The sequence below is a fragment of the Stenella coeruleoalba genome (assembly GCF_951394435.1).
Source record: "Stenella coeruleoalba genome assembly, contig: scaffold_118, whole genome shotgun sequence".
Classification (NCBI taxonomy): Eukaryota; Metazoa; Chordata; class Mammalia; order Artiodactyla; family Delphinidae; genus Stenella; species Stenella coeruleoalba.
Window position 1 is genome coordinate 331,636 of NW_027646071.1, and position 18,863 is coordinate 350,498.

The 18,863-nt window shown below is 43.7% G+C and overlaps 1 long non-coding RNA gene across 39 annotated transcripts in view; it reads left to right on the top strand.

Moving 5' to 3' along the window:
- Positions 1-18,863, top strand: part of LOC307181360 — a 968,012-nt gene that overhangs the window by 321,931 nt on the left and 627,218 nt on the right. The window contains exon 1 of one of the 39 annotated variants that reach the window (XR_013826559.1): positions 3,330-3,397. The exons of 37 other annotated variants lie outside the window; for them this stretch is intronic. This is a non-coding gene — a long non-coding RNA (uncharacterized lncRNA). Of the gene's footprint in view, positions 1-3,329; positions 3,398-14,418; positions 14,444-18,863 lie in introns of those variants that run through there. One more of the 39 variants, XR_013826560.1, reaches the window with a different exon arrangement.

Sequence of the window (18,863 nt, forward strand, 5' to 3'; positions counted from 1 at the left end):
CCCCAACTCACCTTTACGCTTAAGCAAGCATAAGATGGTTTTCTAAATTTGAGACCCTGTTCTGTTCTGTAATTCAGTTCCTGTGTAGCCAAGTTTCCATTCCGTGTATTACTGATATCTTATGATGTTTCTTTTTCTGTGTGACTTATTTCAGTTAGAATCATCATACCTGAATCCACTCATTGTGCTGCTAAGGGCCTGATGACACAGATTTCATTGCTGTGTGATATTGCTTTGTAAGTAAATACCACAACTTCTTTATCCATTTTTCACTTTCTGCGATGTTGAACTTGTACTGTAAACGAGGTTCTTGTAAACAGAGCCGTTCCAAACTTTGGGGTGGCTGTGTCTTTTTGATTTTAATTTCCCTAAGCTATAGGACCATAAGTGGAAGTGCCCTAGGTTCTGTTGCTTTGTTTTTTAGATGTTTCAGGAAACACCATACACTTCTCCCGAGTGGTTGTTGGCAATTTACATCCCGCCCATCAGCATAACAAGGCTCCCAGTTCTCCATGGCCTGTCCTGCCTTTCTGGATTTTACACTTTTTTCAGATGGCCCTTTTGACCGGGGGGAAGTGAGACTTCATTGTAGTGCAGATTTCCTTTGCAAGCTTGCTTGGTTGGCCAAAAAGGGCGTATGCGTTTTTTCCTGAATATATTCAGGAAAAAACGCATACGCCCTTTTTGGCCAAGTGCATCATTGTGGACGTTCTGCCTCTTTTCCTATGCTTTCAATGCAATTCCAGTCTACCTCCTGAAATCGGTTTCCTGCAATTCTGCCCCGCTTTCAAGTCCTCTTGGCAGCCTTACTTCAGTCTATTTTTGGACGATAGCTGTCATTTATAACTCTGCAGGTTTGTGAATTACAGTGCCCCTGAGCTCCTTTCTTCAACTTGCTTTCTTGTGAGCTGGCCGCAACACCGCAGGATGGCTTCAGGCCCTAATCTGGTTCCGGCATGGCACGCTGAGCCTTTGGTTATTTCCTCTTCCTGGTGGGAAATGAGAGTTAAATTTGCCCGTCCAGACACCTCCAGCTAGTCTCTCATTGGTTCTCGCTATTCCTGTTCATCTTCCGCAGAAATTGCAAACTGGGCCAAACAGGAGGTTAAAGGCGCTGACTCTCCAAGTGGGGAGAGTGTTAGTAAAGCGTCTGGAATGTTGCACCCGAGTACCAGGGGAGGAAAACTGAGACATATTTGAACACGTCTCCCGTTCACATGGTTGATCATACTTGGGTTCCACATGCATGTTTTAGCTGAAGGAAGAATACCTTAAACCTGGAGAGTTGAGACCCGTGTAATGGGTACCATGCAATATGACTTCAAAGGGTCTTCATTTGCTCACCGAACCTCTCCAATCCTATCACTGCTGCGTTTATGCCCCTGTACACATGCTTGATTCTCTTTCGGAGACATAGCAATCCATAGGTTTTAAGATACTTACTAGTCAGGTACATTCTTAGGCGTTTAATATGCGGTGTTGAGTCCATTTCGTTGAGCAAGGAGTAGCTCTTGTCTATTCCATATTTGACTTAAGGAAGTTTATCTGTGCTCATTTCAATCTCTGGTTTTATGCAGCACCCCAACTCACCTTTCCCCTTAAGCAAGCATAAGTTGGTTTTCTAAATTTGAGACCCTGTTCTGTTCTGTAATTCAGTTCCTGTGTAGCCAAGTTTACATTCCGTGTATTACTGATATCTTATGATGTTTCTTTTTCTGTGTGACTTATTTCAGTTAGAATCATCATACCTGAATCCACTCATTGTGCTGCTAAGGGCCTGATGACATAGATTTCATTGCTGAGTGATATTGCTTTGTAAGTGAATACCACAACTTCTTTATCCATTTTTCACTTTCTGCGATGTTGAACTTGTACTGTAAACGAGGTTCTTGTAAACAGAGCCGTTCCAAACTTTGGGGTGGCTGTGTCTTTTTGATTTTAATTTCCCTAAGCTATAGGACCATAAGTGGAAGTGCCCTAGGCTCTGTTGCTTTGTTTTTTAGATGTTTCAGGAAACACCATACACTTCTCCCAAGTGTCTGTTGGCAATTTACATCCCGCCCATCAGCATAACAAGGCTCCCAGTTCTCAATGGCCTGTTGCCTTTCTGGATTTTACACTTTTTTCAGATGGCACTTTTGACCGGGGGGAAGTGAGACTTCATTGTAGTGCAGATTTCCTTTGCAAGCTTGCTTGGTTGGCCAAAAAGGGCGTATGCGTTTTTTCCTGAATATATTCAGGAAAAAACGCATACGCCCTTTTTGGCCAAGTGCATCATTGTGGACGTTCTGCCTCTTTTCCTATGCTTTCAATGCAATTCCAGTCTACCTCCTGAAATCGGTTTCCTGCAATTCTGCCCCGCTTTCAAGTCCTCTTGGCAGCCTTACTTCAGTCTATTTTTGGACGATAGCTGTCATTTATAACTCTGCAGGTTTGTGAATTACAGTGCCCCTGAGCTCCTTTCTTCAACTCGCTTTCTTGTGACCTGGCCGCAACACCGCAGGATGGCTTCAGGCCCTAATCTGGTTCCGGCCCGGCATGCTGAGCCTTTGGTTAATTCCTCTTCCTGGTGGGAAATGAGAGTTAAATTTGCCCGTCCAGACACCTCCAGCTAGCCTCTCATTGGTTCTCGCTATTCCTGTTCATCTTCCGCAGAAATTGCAAACTGGGCCAAACAGGAGGTTAAAGGGACTGACTCTCCAAGTGGGGAGAGTGTTAGTAAAGCGTCTGGAATGTTGCACCCGAGTACCAGGGTACGAAAACTGAGACATATTTGAACACGTCTCCCGATCACATGATTGATCATACTCTGGGTTCCACATGCATGTTTTAGCTGAAGGAAGAATACCTTAAACCTGGAGAGTTGAGACCCGTGTAATGGGTACCATGCAATATGACTGCAAAGGGTGTTCATTTGCTCACCGAACCTCTCCAATCCTATCACTGCTGCGTTTATGCCCCTGTACACATGCTTGATTCTCTTTTGGAGACATAGCAATCCATAGGTTTTAAGATACTTACTAGTCAGGTACATTCTTAGGCGTTTAATATGCGGTGTTGAGTCCATTTCGTTGAGCAAGGAGTAGCTCTTGTCTATTCCATATTTGACTTAAGGAACTTTATCTGTGCTCATTTCAATCTCTGGTTTTATGCAGCACCCCAACTCACCTTTACGCTTAAGCAAGCATAAGATGGTTTTCTAAATTTGAGACCCTGTTCTGTTCTGTAATTCAGTTCCTGTGTAGCCAAGTTTCCATTCCGTGTATTACTGATATCTTATGATGTTTCTTTTTCTGTGTGACTTATTTCAGTTAGAATCATCATACCTGAATCCACTCATTGTGCTGCTAAGGGCCTGATGACACAGATTTCATTGCTGTGTGATATTGCTTTGTAAGTAAATACCACAACTTCTTTATCCATTTTTCACTTTCTGCGATGTTGAACTTGTACTGTAAACGAGGTTCTTGTAAACAGAGCCGTTCCAAACTTTGGGGTGGCTGTGTCTTTTTGATTTTAATTTCCCTAAGCTATAGGACCATAAGTGGAAGTGCCCTAGGTTCTGTTGCTTTGTTTTTTAGATGTTTCAGGAAACACCATACACTTCTCCCGAGTGGTTGTTGGCAATTTACATCCCGCCCATCAGCATAACAAGGCTCCCAGTTCTCCATGGCCTGTCCTGCCTTTCTGGATTTTACACTTTTTTCAGATGGCCCTTTTGACCGGGGGGAAGTGAGACTTCATTGTAGTGCAGATTTCCTTTGCAAGCTTGCTTGGTTGGCCAAAAAGGGCGTATGCGTTTTTTCCTGAATATATTCAGGAAAAAACGCATACGCCCTTTTTGGCCAAGTGCATCATTGTGGACGTTCTGCCTCTTTTCCTATGCTTTCAATGCAATTCCAGTCTACCTCCTGAAATCGGTTTCCTGCAATTCTGCCCCGCTTTCAAGTCCTCTTGGCAGCCTTACTTCAGTCTATTTTTGGACGATAGCTGTCATTTATAACTCTGCAGGTTTGTGAATTACAGTGCCCCTGAGCTCCTTTCTTCAACTTGCTTTCTTGTGAGCTGGCCGCAACACCGCAGGATGGCTTCAGGCCCTAATCTGGTTCCGGCATGGCACGCTGAGCCTTTGGTTATTTCCTCTTCCTGGTGGGAAATGAGAGTTAAATTTGCCCGTCCAGACACCTCCAGCTAGTCTCTCATTGGTTCTCGCTATTCCTGTTCATCTTCCGCAGAAATTGCAAACTGGGCCAAACAGGAGGTTAAAGGCGCTGACTCTCCAAGTGGGGAGAGTGTTAGTAAAGCGTCTGGAATGTTGCACCCGAGTACCAGGGGAGGAAAACTGAGACATATTTGAACACGTCTCCCGTTCACATGGTTGATCATACTTGGGTTCCACATGCATGTTTTAGCTGAAGGAAGAATACCTTAAACCTGGAGAGTTGAGACCCGTGTAATGGGTACCATGCAATATGACTTCAAAGGGTCTTCATTTGCTCACCGAACCTCTCCAATCCTATCACTGCTGCGTTTATGCCCCTGTACACATGCTTGATTCTCTTTCGGAGACATAGCAATCCATAGGTTTTAAGATACTTACTAGTCAGGTACATTCTTAGGCGTTTAATATGCGGTGTTGAGTCCATTTCGTTGAGCAAGGAGTAGCTCTTGTCTATTCCATATTTGACTTAAGGAAGTTTATCTGTGCTCATTTCAATCTCTGGTTTTATGCAGCACCCCAACTCACCTTTCCCCTTAAGCAAGCATAAGTTGGTTTTCTAAATTTGAGACCCTGTTCTGTTCTGTAATTCAGTTCCTGTGTAGCCAAGTTTACATTCCGTGTATTACTGATATCTTATGATGTTTCTTTTTCTGTGTGACTTATTTCAGTTAGAATCATCATACCTGAATCCACTCATTGTGCTGCTAAGGGCCTGATGACATAGATTTCATTGCTGAGTGATATTGCTTTGTAAGTGAATACCACAACTTCTTTATCCATTTTTCACTTTCTGCGATGTTGAACTTGTACTGTAAACGAGGTTCTTGTAAACAGAGCCGTTCCAAACTTTGGGGTGGCTGTGTCTTTTTGATTTTAATTTCCCTAAGCTATAGGACCATAAGTGGAAGTGCCCTAGGCTCTGTTGCTTTGTTTTTTAGATGTTTCAGGAAACACCATACACTTCTCCCAAGTGTCTGTTGGCAATTTACATCCCGCCCATCAGCATAACAAGGCTCCCAGTTCTCAATGGCCTGTTGCCTTTCTGGATTTTACACTTTTTTCAGATGGCACTTTTGACCGGGGGGAAGTGAGACTTCATTGTAGTGCAGATTTCCTTTGCAAGCTTGCTTGGTTGGCCAAAAAGGGCGTATGCGTTTTTTCCTGAATATATTCAGGAAAAAACGCATACGCCCTTTTTGGCCAAGTGCATCATTGTGGACGTTCTGCCTCTTTTCCTATGCTTTCAATGCAATTCCAGTCTACCTCCTGAAATCGGTTTCCTGCAATTCTGCCCCGCTTTCAAGTCCTCTTGGCAGCCTTACTTCAGTCTATTTTTGGACGATAGCTGTCATTTATAACTCTGCAGGTTTGTGAATTACAGTGCCCCTGAGCTCCTTTCTTCAACTCGCTTTCTTGTGACCTGGCCGCAACACCGCAGGATGGCTTCAGGTCCTAATCTGGTTCCGCAACGGCTCGCTGAGCCTTTGGTTATTTCCTCTTCCTGGTGGGAAATGAGAGTTAAATTTGCCCGTCCAGACACCTCCCGCTAGTCTCTCATTGGTTCTCGCTATTCCTGTTCATCTTCCGCAGAAATTGCAAACTGGGCCAAACAGGCGGTTAAAGGGACTGACTCTCCAAGTGGGGAGAGTGTTAGTAAAGCATCTGGAATGTTGCACCCGAGTACCAGGGGAGGAAAACTGAGACATATTTGAACACGTATCCTGATCACATGGTTGATCATACTTGGGTTCCACATGCATGTTTTAGCTGAAGGAAGAATACCTTAAACCTGGGTAGTTGAAACCCGTGGAATGGGTACCATGCAATATGACTTCAAAGGGTCTTCATTTGCTCACCGAACCTCTCCAATCCTATCACTGCTGCGTTTATGCCCCTGTACACATGCTTGATTCTCTTTCGGAGACATAGCAATCCATAGGTTTTAAGATACTTACTAGTCAGGTACATTCTTAGGCGTTTAATATGGGGTGTTGAGTCCATTTCGTTGAGCAAGGAGTAGCTCTTGTCTATTCCATATTTGACTTAAGGAACTTTATCTGTGCTCATTTCAATCTCTGGTTTTATGCAGCACCCCAACTCACCTTTACCCTTAAGCAAGCATAAGTTGGTTTTCTGAATTTGAGACCCTGTTCTGTTCTGTAATTCAGTTCCTGTGTAGCCAAGTTTACATTCCGTGTATTACTGATATCTTATGATGTTTCTTTTTCTGTGTGACTTATTTCAGTTAGAATCATCATACCTGAATCCACTCATTGTGATGCTAAGGGCCTGATGACATAGATTTCATTGCTGAGTGATATTGCTTTGTAAGTAAATACCACAACTTCTTTATCCATTTTTCACTTTCTGCGATGTTGAACTTGTACTGTAAACGAGGTTCTTGTAAACAGAGGCGTCCCAAACTTTGGGGTGGCTGTGTCTTTTTGATTTTAATTTCCCTAAGCTATAGAACCATAAGTGGAAGTACCCTAGGCTCTGTTGCTTTGTTTTTTAGATGTTTCAGGAAACACCATACACTTCTCCCGAGTGTCTGTTGGCAATTTACATCCCGCCCATCAGCATAACAAGGCTCCCAGTTCTCCATGGCCTGTCCTGCCTTTCTGGATTTTACACTTTTTTCAGATGGCCCTTTTGACCGGGGGGAAGTGAGACTTCATTGTAGTGCAGATTTCCTTTGCAAGCTTGCTTGGTTGGCCAAAAAGGGCGTATGCGTTTTTTCCTGAATATATTCAGGAAAAAACGCATACGCCCTTTTTGGCCAAGTGCATCATTGTGGACGTTCTGCCTCTTTTCCTATGCTTTCAATGCAATTCCAGTCTACCTCCTGAAATCGGTTTCCTGCAATTCTGCCCCGCTTTCAAGTCCTCTTGGCAGCCTTACTTCAGTCTATTTTTGGACGATAGCTGTCATTTATAACTCTGCAGGTTTGTGAATTACAGTGCCCCTGAGCTCCTTTCTTCAACTTGCTTTCTTGTGAGCTGGCGGAAACACCGCAGGATGGCTTCAGGCCCTAATCTGGTTCCGGCACGGCACGCTGAGCCTTTGGTTATTTCCTCTTCCTGGTGGGAAATGAGAGTTAAATTTGCCCGTCCAGACACCTCCAGCTAGTCTCTCATTGGTTCTCGCTATTCCTGTTCATCTTGCGCAGAAATTGCAAACTGGGCCAAACAGGAGGTTAAAGGCGCTGACTCTCCAAGTTGGGAGAGTGTTAGTAAAGCGTCTGGAATGTTGCACCCGAGTACCAGGGGAGGAAAACTGAGACATATTTGAACACGTCTCCCGTTCACATGGTTGATCATACTTGGGTTCCACATGCATGTTTTAGCTGAAGGAAGAATACCTTAAACCTGGAGAGTTAAGACCCGTGTAATGGGTACCATGCAATATGACTTCAAAGGGTCTTCATTTGCTCACCGAACCTCTCCAATCCTATCACTGCTGCGTTTATGCCCCTGTACTCATGCTTGATTCTCTTTCGGAGACATAGCAATCCATAGGTTTTACGATACTTACTAGTCAGGTACATTCTTAGGCATTTAATATGCGGTGTTGAGTCCATTTCGTTGAGCAAGGAGTAGCTCTTGTCTATTCCATATTTGACTTAAGGAACTTTATCTGTGCTCATTTCAATCTCTGGTTTTATGCAGCACCCCAACTCACCTTTACCCTTAAGCAAGCATAAGTTGGTTTTCTAAATTTGAGACCCTGTTCTGTTCTGTAATTCAGTTCCTGTGTAGCCAAGTTTACATTCCGTGTATTACTGATATGTTATGATGTTTCTTTTTCTGTGTGACTTATTTCAGTTAGAATCATCATACCTGAATCCACTCATTGTGCTGCTAAGGGCCTGATGACACAGATTTCATTGCTGAGTGATATTGCTTTGTAAGTAAATACCACAACTTCTTTATCCATTTTTCACTTTCTGCGATGTTGAACTTGTACTGTAAACGAGGTTCTTGTAAACAGAGCCGTTCCAAACTTTGGGGTGGCTGTGTCTTTTTGATTTTAATTTCCCTAAGCTATAGGACCATAAGTGGAAGTGCCCTAGGTTCTGTTGCATTGTTTTTTAGATGTTTCAGGAAACACCATACACTTCTCCCGAGTGTCTGTTGGCAATTTACATCCCGCCCTTCAGCATAACAAGTCTCCCAGTTCTCCATGGCCTGTCCTGCCTTTCTGGATTTTACACTTTTTTCAGATGGCCCTTTTGACCGGGGGGAAGTGAGACTTCATTGTAGTGCAGATTTCCTTTGCAAGCTTGTTTTGTTGGCCAAAAAGGGCGTATGCGTTTTTTCCTGAATATATTCAGGAAAAAACGCATACGCCCTTTTTGGCCAAGTGCATCATTGTGGACGTTCTGCCTCTTTTCCTATGCTTTCAATGCAATTCCAGTCTACCTCCTGAAATCGGTTTCCTGCAATTCTGCCCCGCTTTCAAGTCCTCTTGGCAGCCATACTTCAGTCTATTTTTGGACGATAGCTGTCATTTATAACTCTGCAGGTTTGTGAATTACAGTGCCCCTGAGCTCCTTTCTTCAACTTGCTTTCTTGTGAGCTGGCCGCATCACCGCAGGATGGCTTCAGGCCCTAATCTGGTTCCGGCACGGCACGCTGAGCCTTTGGTTATTTCCTCTTCCTGGTGGGAAATGAGAGTTAAATTTGCCCGTCCAGACACCTCCAGCTAGTCTCTCATTGGTTCTCGCTATTCCTGTTCATCTTCCGCAGAAATTGCAAACTGGGCCAAACAGGAGGTTAAAGGCGCTGACTCTCCAAGTGGGGAGAGTGTTAGTAAAGCGTCTGGAATGTTGCACCCGAGTACCAGGGGAGGAAAACTGAGACATATTTGAACACGTCTCCCGTTCACATGTTTGATCATACTTGGGTTCCACATGCATGTTTTAGCTGAAGGAAGAATACCTTAAACCTGGAGAGTTAAGACCCGTGTAATGGGTACCATGCAATATGACTTCAAAGGGTCTTCATTTGCTCACCGAACCTCTCCAATCCTATCACTGCTGCGTTTATGCCCCTGTACACATGCTTGATTCTCTTTCAGAGACATAGCAATCCATAGGTTTTAAGATACTTACTAGTCAGGTACATTCTTAGGCGTTTAATATGCGGTGTTGAGTCCATTTCGTTGAGCAAGGAGTAGCTCTTGTCTATTCCATATTTGACTTAAGGAACTTTATCTGTGCTCATTTCAATCTCTGGTTTTATGCAGCACCCCAACTCACCTTTACCCTTAAGCAAGCATAAGTTGGTTTTCTAAATTTGAGACCCTGTTCTGTTCTGTAATTCAGTTCCTGTGTAACCAAGTTTACATTCCGTGTATTACTGATATGTTATGATGTTTCTTTTTCTGTGTGACTTATTTCAGTTAGAATCATCATACCTGAATCCACTCATTGTGCTGCTAAGGGCCTGATGACACAGATTTCATTGCTGAGTGATATTGCTTTGTAAGTAAATACCACAACTTCTTTATCCATTTTTCACTTTCTGCGATGTTGAACTTGTACTGTAAATGAGGTTCTTGTAAACAGAGCCGTTCCAAACTTTGGGGTGGCTGTGTCTTTTTTATTTTAATTTCCCTAAGCTATAGGACCATAAGTGGAAGTGCCCTTGGCTCTGTTGCTTTGTTTTTTAGATGTTTCAGGAAACACCATACACTTCTCCCGAGTGCCTCTTGGCAATTTACATCCCGCCCATCAGCATAACAAGGCTCCCAGTTCTCCATGGCCTGTCCTGCCTTTCTGGATTTTACACTTTTTTCAGATGGCCCTTTTGACCGGGGGGAAGTGAGACTTCATTGTAGTGCAGATTTCCTTTGCAAGCTTGCTTGGTTGGCCAAAAAGGGCGTATGCGTTTTTTCCTGAATATATTCAGGAAAAAACGCATACGCCCTTTTTGGCCAAGTGCATCATTGTGGACGTTCTGCCTCTTTTCCTATGCTTTCAATGCAATTCCAGTCTACCTCCTGAAATCGGTTTCCTGCAATTCTGCCCCGCTTTCAAGTCCTCTTGGCAGCCTTACTTCAGTCTATTTTTGGACGATAGCTGTCATTTATAACTCTGCAGGTTTGTGAATTACAGTGTCCCTGAGCTCCTTTCTTCAACTTGCTTTCTTGTGACCTGGCCGCAACACCGCAGGATGGCTTCAGGCCCTAATCTGGTTCCGGCACGGCACGCTGAGCCTTTGGTTATTTCCTCCTCCTGGTGCGAAATGAGAGTTAAATTTGCCCGTCCAGACACCTCCAGCTAGTCTCTCATTGGTTCTCGCTATTCCTGTTCATCTTCCGCAGAAATTGCAAACTGGGCCAAACAGGAGGTTAAAGGCGCTGACTCTCCAAGTGGGGAGAGTGTTAGTAAAGCGTCTGGAATGTTGCACCCGAGTACCAGGGGAGGAAAACTGAGACATATTTGAACACGTCTCCCGTTCACATGGTTGATCATACTTGGGTTCCACATGCATGTTTTAGCTGAAGGAAGAATACCTTAAACCTGGAGAGTTAAGACCCGTGTAATGGGTACCATGCAATATGACTTCAAAGGGTCTTCATTTGCTCACCGAACCTCTCCAATCCTATCACTGCTGCGTTTATGCCCCTGTACACATGCTTGATTCTCTTTCAGAGACATAGCAATCCATAGGTTTTAAGATACTTACTAGTCAGGTACATTCTTAGGCGTTTAATATGCGGTGTTGAGTCCATTTCGTTGAGCAAGGAGTAGCTCTTGTCTATTCCATATTTGACTTAAGGAAGTTTATCTGTGCTCATTTCAATCTCTGGTTTTATGCAGCACCCCAACTCACCTTTACCCTTAAGCAAGCATAAGTTGGTTTTCTAAATTTGAGACCCTGTTCTGTTCTGTAATTCAGTTCCTGTGTAGCCAAGTTTACATTCCGTGTATTACTGATATCTTATGATGTTTCTTTTTCTGTGTGACTTATTTCAGTTAGAATCATCATACCTGAATCCACTCATTGTGATGCTAAGGGCCTGATGACATAGATTTCATTGCTGAGTGATATTGCTTTGTAAGTGAATACCACAACTTCTTTATCCATTTTTCACTTTCTGCGATGTTGAACTTGTACTGTAAACGAGGTTCTTGTAAACAAAGCCGTTCCAAACTTTGGGGTGGCTGTGTCTTTTTGATTTTAATTTCCCTAAGCTATAGGACCATAAGTGGAAGTGCCCTAGGCTCTGTTGCTTTGTTTTTTAGATGTCTCAGGAAACACCATACACTTTTCCCAAGTGTCTGTTGGCAATTTACATCCCGCCCATCAGCATAACAAGGCTCCCAGTTCTCAATGGCCTGTTGCCTTTCTGGATTTTACACTTTTTTCAGATGGCCCTTTTGACCGGGGGGAAGTGAGACTTCATTGTAGTGCAGATTTCCTTTGCAAGCTTGCTTGGTTGGCCAAAAAGGGCGTATGCGTTTTTTCCTGAATATATTCAGGAAAAAACGCATACGCCCTTTTTGGCCAAGTGCATCATTGTGGACGTTCTGCCTCTTTTCCTATGCTTTCAATGCAATTCCAGTCTACCTCCTGAAATCGGTTTCCTGCAATTCTGCCCCGCTTTCAAGTCCTCTTGGCAGCCTTACTTCAGTCTATTTTTGGACGATAGCTGTCATTTATAACTCTGCAGGTTTGTGAATTACAGTGCCCCTGAGCTCCTTTCTTCAACTCGCTTTCTTGTGACCTGGCCGCAACACCGCAGGATGGCTTCAGGCCCTAATCTGGTTCCGGCATGGCACGCTAAGCCTTTGGTTATTTCCTCTTCCTGGTGGGAAATGAGAGTTACATTTGTCCGTCCAGACACCTCCAGCTAGCCTCTCATTGGTTCTCGCTATTCCTGTTCATCTTCCGCAGAAATTGCAAACTGGGCCAAACAGGAGGTTAAAGGGGCTGACTCTCCAAGTGGGGAGAGTGTTAGTAAAGCGTCTGGAATGTTGCACCCGAGTACCAGGGGAGGAAAACTGAGACATATTTGAACACGTCTCCCGTTCACATGGTTGATCATACTTGGGTTCCACATGCATGTTTTAGCTGAAGGAAGAATACCTTAAACCTGGAGAGTTGAGACCCGTGTAATGGGTACCATGCAATATGACTTCAAAGGGTCTTCATTTGCTCACCGAACCTCTCCAATCCTATCACTGCTGCGTTTATGCCCCTGTACACATGCTTGATTCTCTTTTGGAGACATAGCAATCCATAGGTTTTACGATACTTACTAGTCAGGTACATTTTAGGCATTTAATATGCGGTGTTGAGTCCATTTCGTTGAGCAAGGAGTAGCTCTTGTCTATTCCATATTTGACTTAAGGAACTTTATCTGTGCTCATTTCAATCTCTGGTTTTATGCAGCACCCCAACTCACCTTTACCCTTAAGCAAGCATAAGTTGGTTTTGTAAATTTGAGACCCTGTTCTGTTCTGTAATTCAGTTCCTGTGTAGACAAGTTTACATTCCGTGTATTACTGATATCTTATGATGTTTCTTTTTCTGTGTGACTTATTTCAGTTAGAATCATCATACCTGAATCCACTCATTGTGATGCTAAGGGCCTGATGACATAGATTTCATTGCTGAGTGATATTGCTTTGTAAGTAAATACCACAACTTCTTTATCCATTTTTCACTTTCTGCGATGTTGAACTTGTACTGTAAACGAGGTTCTTGTAAACAGAGGCGTCCCAAACTTTGGGGTGGCTGTGTCTTTTTGATTTTAATTTCCCTAAGCTATAGGACCATAAGTGGAAGTGCCCTAGGTTCTGTTGCTTTGTTTTTTAGATGTTTCAGGAAACACCATACACTTCTCCCGAGTGGTTGTTGGCAATTTACATCCCGCCCATCAGCATAACAAGGCTCCCAGTTCTCCATGGCCTGTCCTGCCTTTCTGGATTTTACACTTTTTTCAGATGGCCCTTTTGACCGGGGGGAAGTGAGACTTCATTGTAGTGCAGATTTCCTTTGCAAGCTTGCTTGGTTGGCCAAAAAGGGCGTATGCGTTTTTTCCTGAATATATTCAGGAAAAAACGCATACGCCCTTTTTGGCCAAGTGCATCATTGTGGACGTTCTGCCTCTTTTCCTATGCTTTCAATGCAATTCCAGTCTACCTCCTGAAATCGGTTTCCTGCAATTCTGCCCCGCTTTCAAGTCCTCTTGGCAGCCTTACTTCAGTCTATTTTTGGACGATAGCTGTCATTTATAACTCTGCAGGTTTGTGAATTACAGTGCCCCTGAGCTCCTTTCTTCAACTCGCTTTCTTTTGAGCTGGCCGCAACACCGCAGGATGGCTTCAGGCCCTAATCTGGTTCCGGTACGGCACGCTGAGTCTTTGATTATTTCCTCTTCCTGGTGGGAAATGAGAGTTAAATTTGCCCGTCCAGACACCTCCAGCTAGCCTCTCATTGGTTCTCGCTATTCCTGTTCATCTTCCGCAGAAATTGCAAACTGGGCCAAACAGGAGGTTAAAGGCGCTGACTCTCCAAGTGGGGAGAGTGTTAGTAAAGCGTCTGGAATGTTGCACCCGAGTACCAGGGGAGGAAAACTGAGACATATTTGAACACGTCTCCCGTTCACATGGTTGATCATACTTGGGTTCCACATGCATGTTTTAGCTGAAGGAAGAATACCTTAAACCTGTAGAGTTGAGACCCGTGTAATGGGTACAATGAAATATGACTTCAAAGGGTCTTCATTTGCTCACCGAACCTCTCCAATCCTATCACTGCTGCGTTTATGCCCCTGTACACATGCTTGATCTCTTTTGGAGACATAGCAATCCATAGGTTTTACGATACTTACTAGTCAGGTACATTCTTAGGCGTTTAATATGGGGTGTTGAGTCCATTTCGTTGAGCAAGAGTAGCTCTTGTCTATTCCATATTTGACTTAAGGAACTTTATCTGTGCTCATTTCAATCTCTGGTTTTATGCAGCACCCCAACTCACCTTTACCCTTAAGCAAGCATAAGTTGGTTTTCTAAATTTGAGACCCTGTTCTGTTCTGTAATTCAGTTCCTGTGTAGCCAAGTTTCCATTCCGTGTATTACTGATATCTTATGATGTTTCTTTTTCTGTGTGACTTATTTCAGTTAGAATCATCATACCTGAATCTACTCATTATGCTGCTACGGGCCTGATGACACAGATTTCATTGCTGAGTCATACTGCATTGTACGTAAGTACCACAACTTCTTTATCCATTTTTCACTTTCTGCGATGATGAACTTGTACTGTAAACGAGGTTCTTGTAAACAGAGCCGTTCCAAACTTTGGGGTGGCTGTGTCTTTTTGATTTTAATTTCCCTAAGTTATAGGACCATAAGTGGCAGTGCCCTAGGCTCTGTTGCTTTGTTTTTTAGATGTTTCAGGAAACACCATACACTTCTCCCGAGTGGTTGTTGGCAATTTACATCCCGCCCATCAGCATAACAAGGCTCCCAGTTCTCCATGGCCTGTCCTGCCTTTCTGGATTTTACACTTTTTTCAGATGGCCCTTTTGACCGGGCGGAAGTGAGACATCATTGTAGTGCAGATTTCTTTGCAAGCTTGCTTGGTTGGCCAAAAAGGGCGTATGCGTTTTTTCCTGAATATATTCAGGAAAAAACGCATACGCTCTTTTTGGCCAAGTGCATCATTGTGGACGTTCTGCCTCTTTTCCTATGCTTTCAATGCAATTCCAGTCTACCTCCTGAAATCGGTTTCCTGCAATTCTGCCCCGCTTTCAAGTCCTCTTGGCAGCCTTACTTCAGTCTATTTTTGGACGATAGCTGTCATTTATAACTCTGCAGGTTTGTGAATTACAGTGCCCCTGAGCTCCTTTCTTCAACTCGCTTTCTTGTGTGCTGGCCGCAACACCGCAGGATGGCTTCAGGCCCTAATCTGGTTCCGGCACGGCACCCTGAGCCTTTGGTTAATTCCTCTTCCTGGTGGGAAATGAGAGTTAAATTTGCCCGTCCAGACACCTCCAGCTAGTCTCTCATTGGTTCTCGCTATTCCTGTTCATCTTCCGCAGAAATTGCAAACTGGGGCAAACAGGAGGTTAAAGGCACTGACTCTCCAAGTAGGGAGAGTGTTAGTAAAGCGTCTGGAATGTTGCACCCGAGTACCAGGGTACGAAAACTGAGACATATTTGAACACGTCTCCCGATCACATGGTTGATCATACTCTAGGTTCCACATGCATGTTTTAGCTGAAGGAAGAATACCTTTAACCTGGGTAGTTGAAACCCGTGGAATGGGTACCATGCAATATGACTTCAAAGGGTCTTCATTTGCTCACCGAACCTCTCCAATCCTATCACTGCTGCGTTTATGCCCCTTTACACATGCTTGATTCTCTTTTGGAGACATAGCAATCCATAGGTTTTAAGATACTTACAAGTCAGGTACATTCTTAGGTGTTTAATATGCGGTGTTGAGTCCATTTCGTTGAGCAAGGAGTAGCTCTTGTCTATTCCATATTTGGCTTAAGGAACTTTATCTGTGCTCATTTCAATCTCTGGTTTTATGCAGCACCCCAACTCACCTTTACCCTTAAGCAAGCATAAGTTGTTTTTCTAAATTTGAGACCCTGTTCTGTTCTGTACTTCAGTTCCTGTGTAGCCAAGTTTACATTCCGTGTATTACTGATATCTTATGATGTTTCTTTTTCTGTGTGACTTACTTCAGTTAGAATCATCATACCTGAATCCACTCATTGTGCTGCTAAGGGCCTGATGACACAGATTTCATTGCTGAGTGATATTGCTTTGTAAGTAAATACCACAACTTCTTTATCCATTTTTCACTTTCTGCGATGTTGAACTTGTACTGTAAACGAGGTTCTTGTAAACAGAGCCGTTCCAAACTTTGGGGTGGCTGTGTCTTTTTGATTTTAAATTCCCTAAGCTATAGGACCATAAGTGGAAGTGCCCTAGGTTCTGTTGCTTTGTTTTTTAGATGTTTCAGGAAACACCATACACTTCTCCCGAGTGGTTGTTGGCAATTTACATCCCGCCCATCAGCATAACAAGGCTCCCAGTTCTCCATGGCCTGTCCTGCCTTTCTGGATTTTACACTTTTTTCAGATGGCCCTTTTGACCGGGGGGAAGTGAGACTTCATTGTAGTGCAGATTTCCTTTGCAAGCTTGCTTGGTTGGCCAAAAAGGGCGTATGCGTTTTTTCCTGAATATATTCAGGAAAAAACGCATACGCCCTTTTTGGCCAAGTGCATCATTGTGGACGTTCTGCCTCTTTTCCTATGCTTTCAATGCAATTCCAGTCTACCTCCTGAAATCGGTTTCCTGCAATGCTGCCCCGCTTTCAAGTCCTCTTGGCAGCCTTACTTCAGTCTATTTTTGGACGATAGCTGTCATTTATAACTCTGCAGGTTTGTGAATTACAGTGCCCCTGAGCTCCTTTCTTCAACTCGCTTTCTTTTGAGCTGGCCGCAAGACCACAGGATGGCTTCAGGCCCTAATCTGGTTCTGGCATGGCACGCTGAGCCTTTGGTTAATTCCTCTTTCTGGTAGGAAATGAGAGTTAAATTTGCCCGTCCAGACACCTCCAGCTAGTCTCCATTGGTTCTCGCTATTCCTGTTCATCTTCCGCAGAAATTGCAAACTGGGCCAAACAGGAGGTTAAAGGGACTGACTCTCCAAGTAGGGAGAGTGTTAGTAAAGCGTCTGGAATGTTGCACCCGAGTACCAGGGTACGAAAACTGAGACATATTTGAACACGTCTCCCGATCACATGGTTGATCATACTCTAGTTTCCACATGCATGTTTTAGCTGAAGGAAGAATACCTTAAACCTGGGTAGTTGAAACCCGTGGAATGGGTACCATGCAATATGACTTCAAAGGGTCTTCATTTGCTCACCGAACCTCTCCAATCCTATCACTGCTGCGTTTATGCCCCTGTACACATGCTTGATTCTCTTTTGGAGACATAGCAATCCATAGGTTTTAAGATACTTACAAGTCAGGTACATTCTTAGGCGTTTAATATGCGGTGTTGAGTCCATTTCTTTGAGCAAGGAGTAGCTCTTGTCTATTCCATATTTGGCTTAAGGAACTTTATCTGTGCTCATTGCAATCTCTGGTTTTATGCAGCACCCCAACTCACCTTTCCCCTTAAGCAAGCATAAGTTGTTTTTCTAAATTTGAGACCCTGTTCTGTTCTGTAATTCAGTTCCTGTGTAGCCAAGTTTCCATTCCGTGTATTACTGATATCTTATGATGTTTCTTTTTCTGTGTGACTTATTTCAGTTAGAATGATCATACCTGAATCCACTCATTGTGCTGCTAAGGGCCTGATGACACAGATTTCATTGCTGAGTGATATTGCTTTGTAAGTAAATACCACAACTTCTTTATCCATTTTTCACTTTCTGCGATGTTGAACTTGTACTGTAAACGAGGTTCTTGTAAACAGAGCCGTTCCAAACTTTGGGGTGGCTGTGTCTTTTTGATTTTAAATTCCCTAAGCTATAGGACCATAAGTGGAAGTGCCCTAGGTTCTGTTGCTTTGTTTTTTAGATGTTTCAGGAAACACCATACACTTCTCCCGAGTGGTTGTTGGCAATTTACATCCCGCCCATCAGCATAACAAGGCTCCCAGTTCTCCATGGCCTGTCCTGCCTTTCTGGATTTTACACTTTTTTCAGATGGCCCTTTTGACCGGGGGTAAGTGAGACTTCATTGTAGTGCAGATTTCCTTTGCAAGCTTGCTTGGTTGGCCAAAAAGGGCGTATGCGTTTTTTCCTGAATATATTCAGGAAAAAACGCATACGCCCTTTTTGGCCAAGTGCATCATTGTGGACGTTCTGCCTCTTTTCCTATGCTTTCAATGCAATTGCAGTCTACCTCCTGAAATCGGTTTCCTGCAATTCTGCCCCGCTTTCAAGTCCTCTTGGCAGCCTTACTTCAGTCTATTTTTGGACGATAGCTGTCATTTATAACTCTGCAGGTTTGTGAATTACAGTGCCCCTGAGCTCCTTTCTTCAACTCGCTTTCTTTTGAGCTGGCCGCAACACCGCAGGATGGCTTCAGGCCCTATTCTGGTTCCGGCCCGGCACACTGAGCCTTTGGTTATTTCCTATTCCTGGTGGGAAATGAGAGTTAAATTTGCCCGTCCAGACACCTCCAGCTAGTCTCTCATTGGTTCTCGCTATTCCTGTTCATCTTCCGCAGAAATTGCAAACTGGGCCAAACAGGAGGTTAAACGCGCTGACTCTCCAAGTGGGGAGAGTGTTAGTAAAGCGTCTGGAATGTTGCACCCGAGTACCAGGGGAGGAAAACTGAGACATATTTGAACACGTCTCCCGTTCACATGGTTGATCATACTTGGGTTCCACATGCATGTTTTAGCTGAAGGAAGAATACCTTAAACCTGGAGAGTTGAGACCCGTGGAATGGGTACCATGCAATATGACTTCAAAGGGTCTTCATTTGCTAACCGAACCTCTCTAATCCTATCACTGCTGCGTTTATGCCCCTGTACACATGCTTGATTCTCTTTTGGAGACATAGCAATCCATAGGTTTTACGATACTTACTAGTCAGGTACATTCTTAGGCGTTTAATATGCGGTGTTGAGTCCATTTCGTTGAGCAAG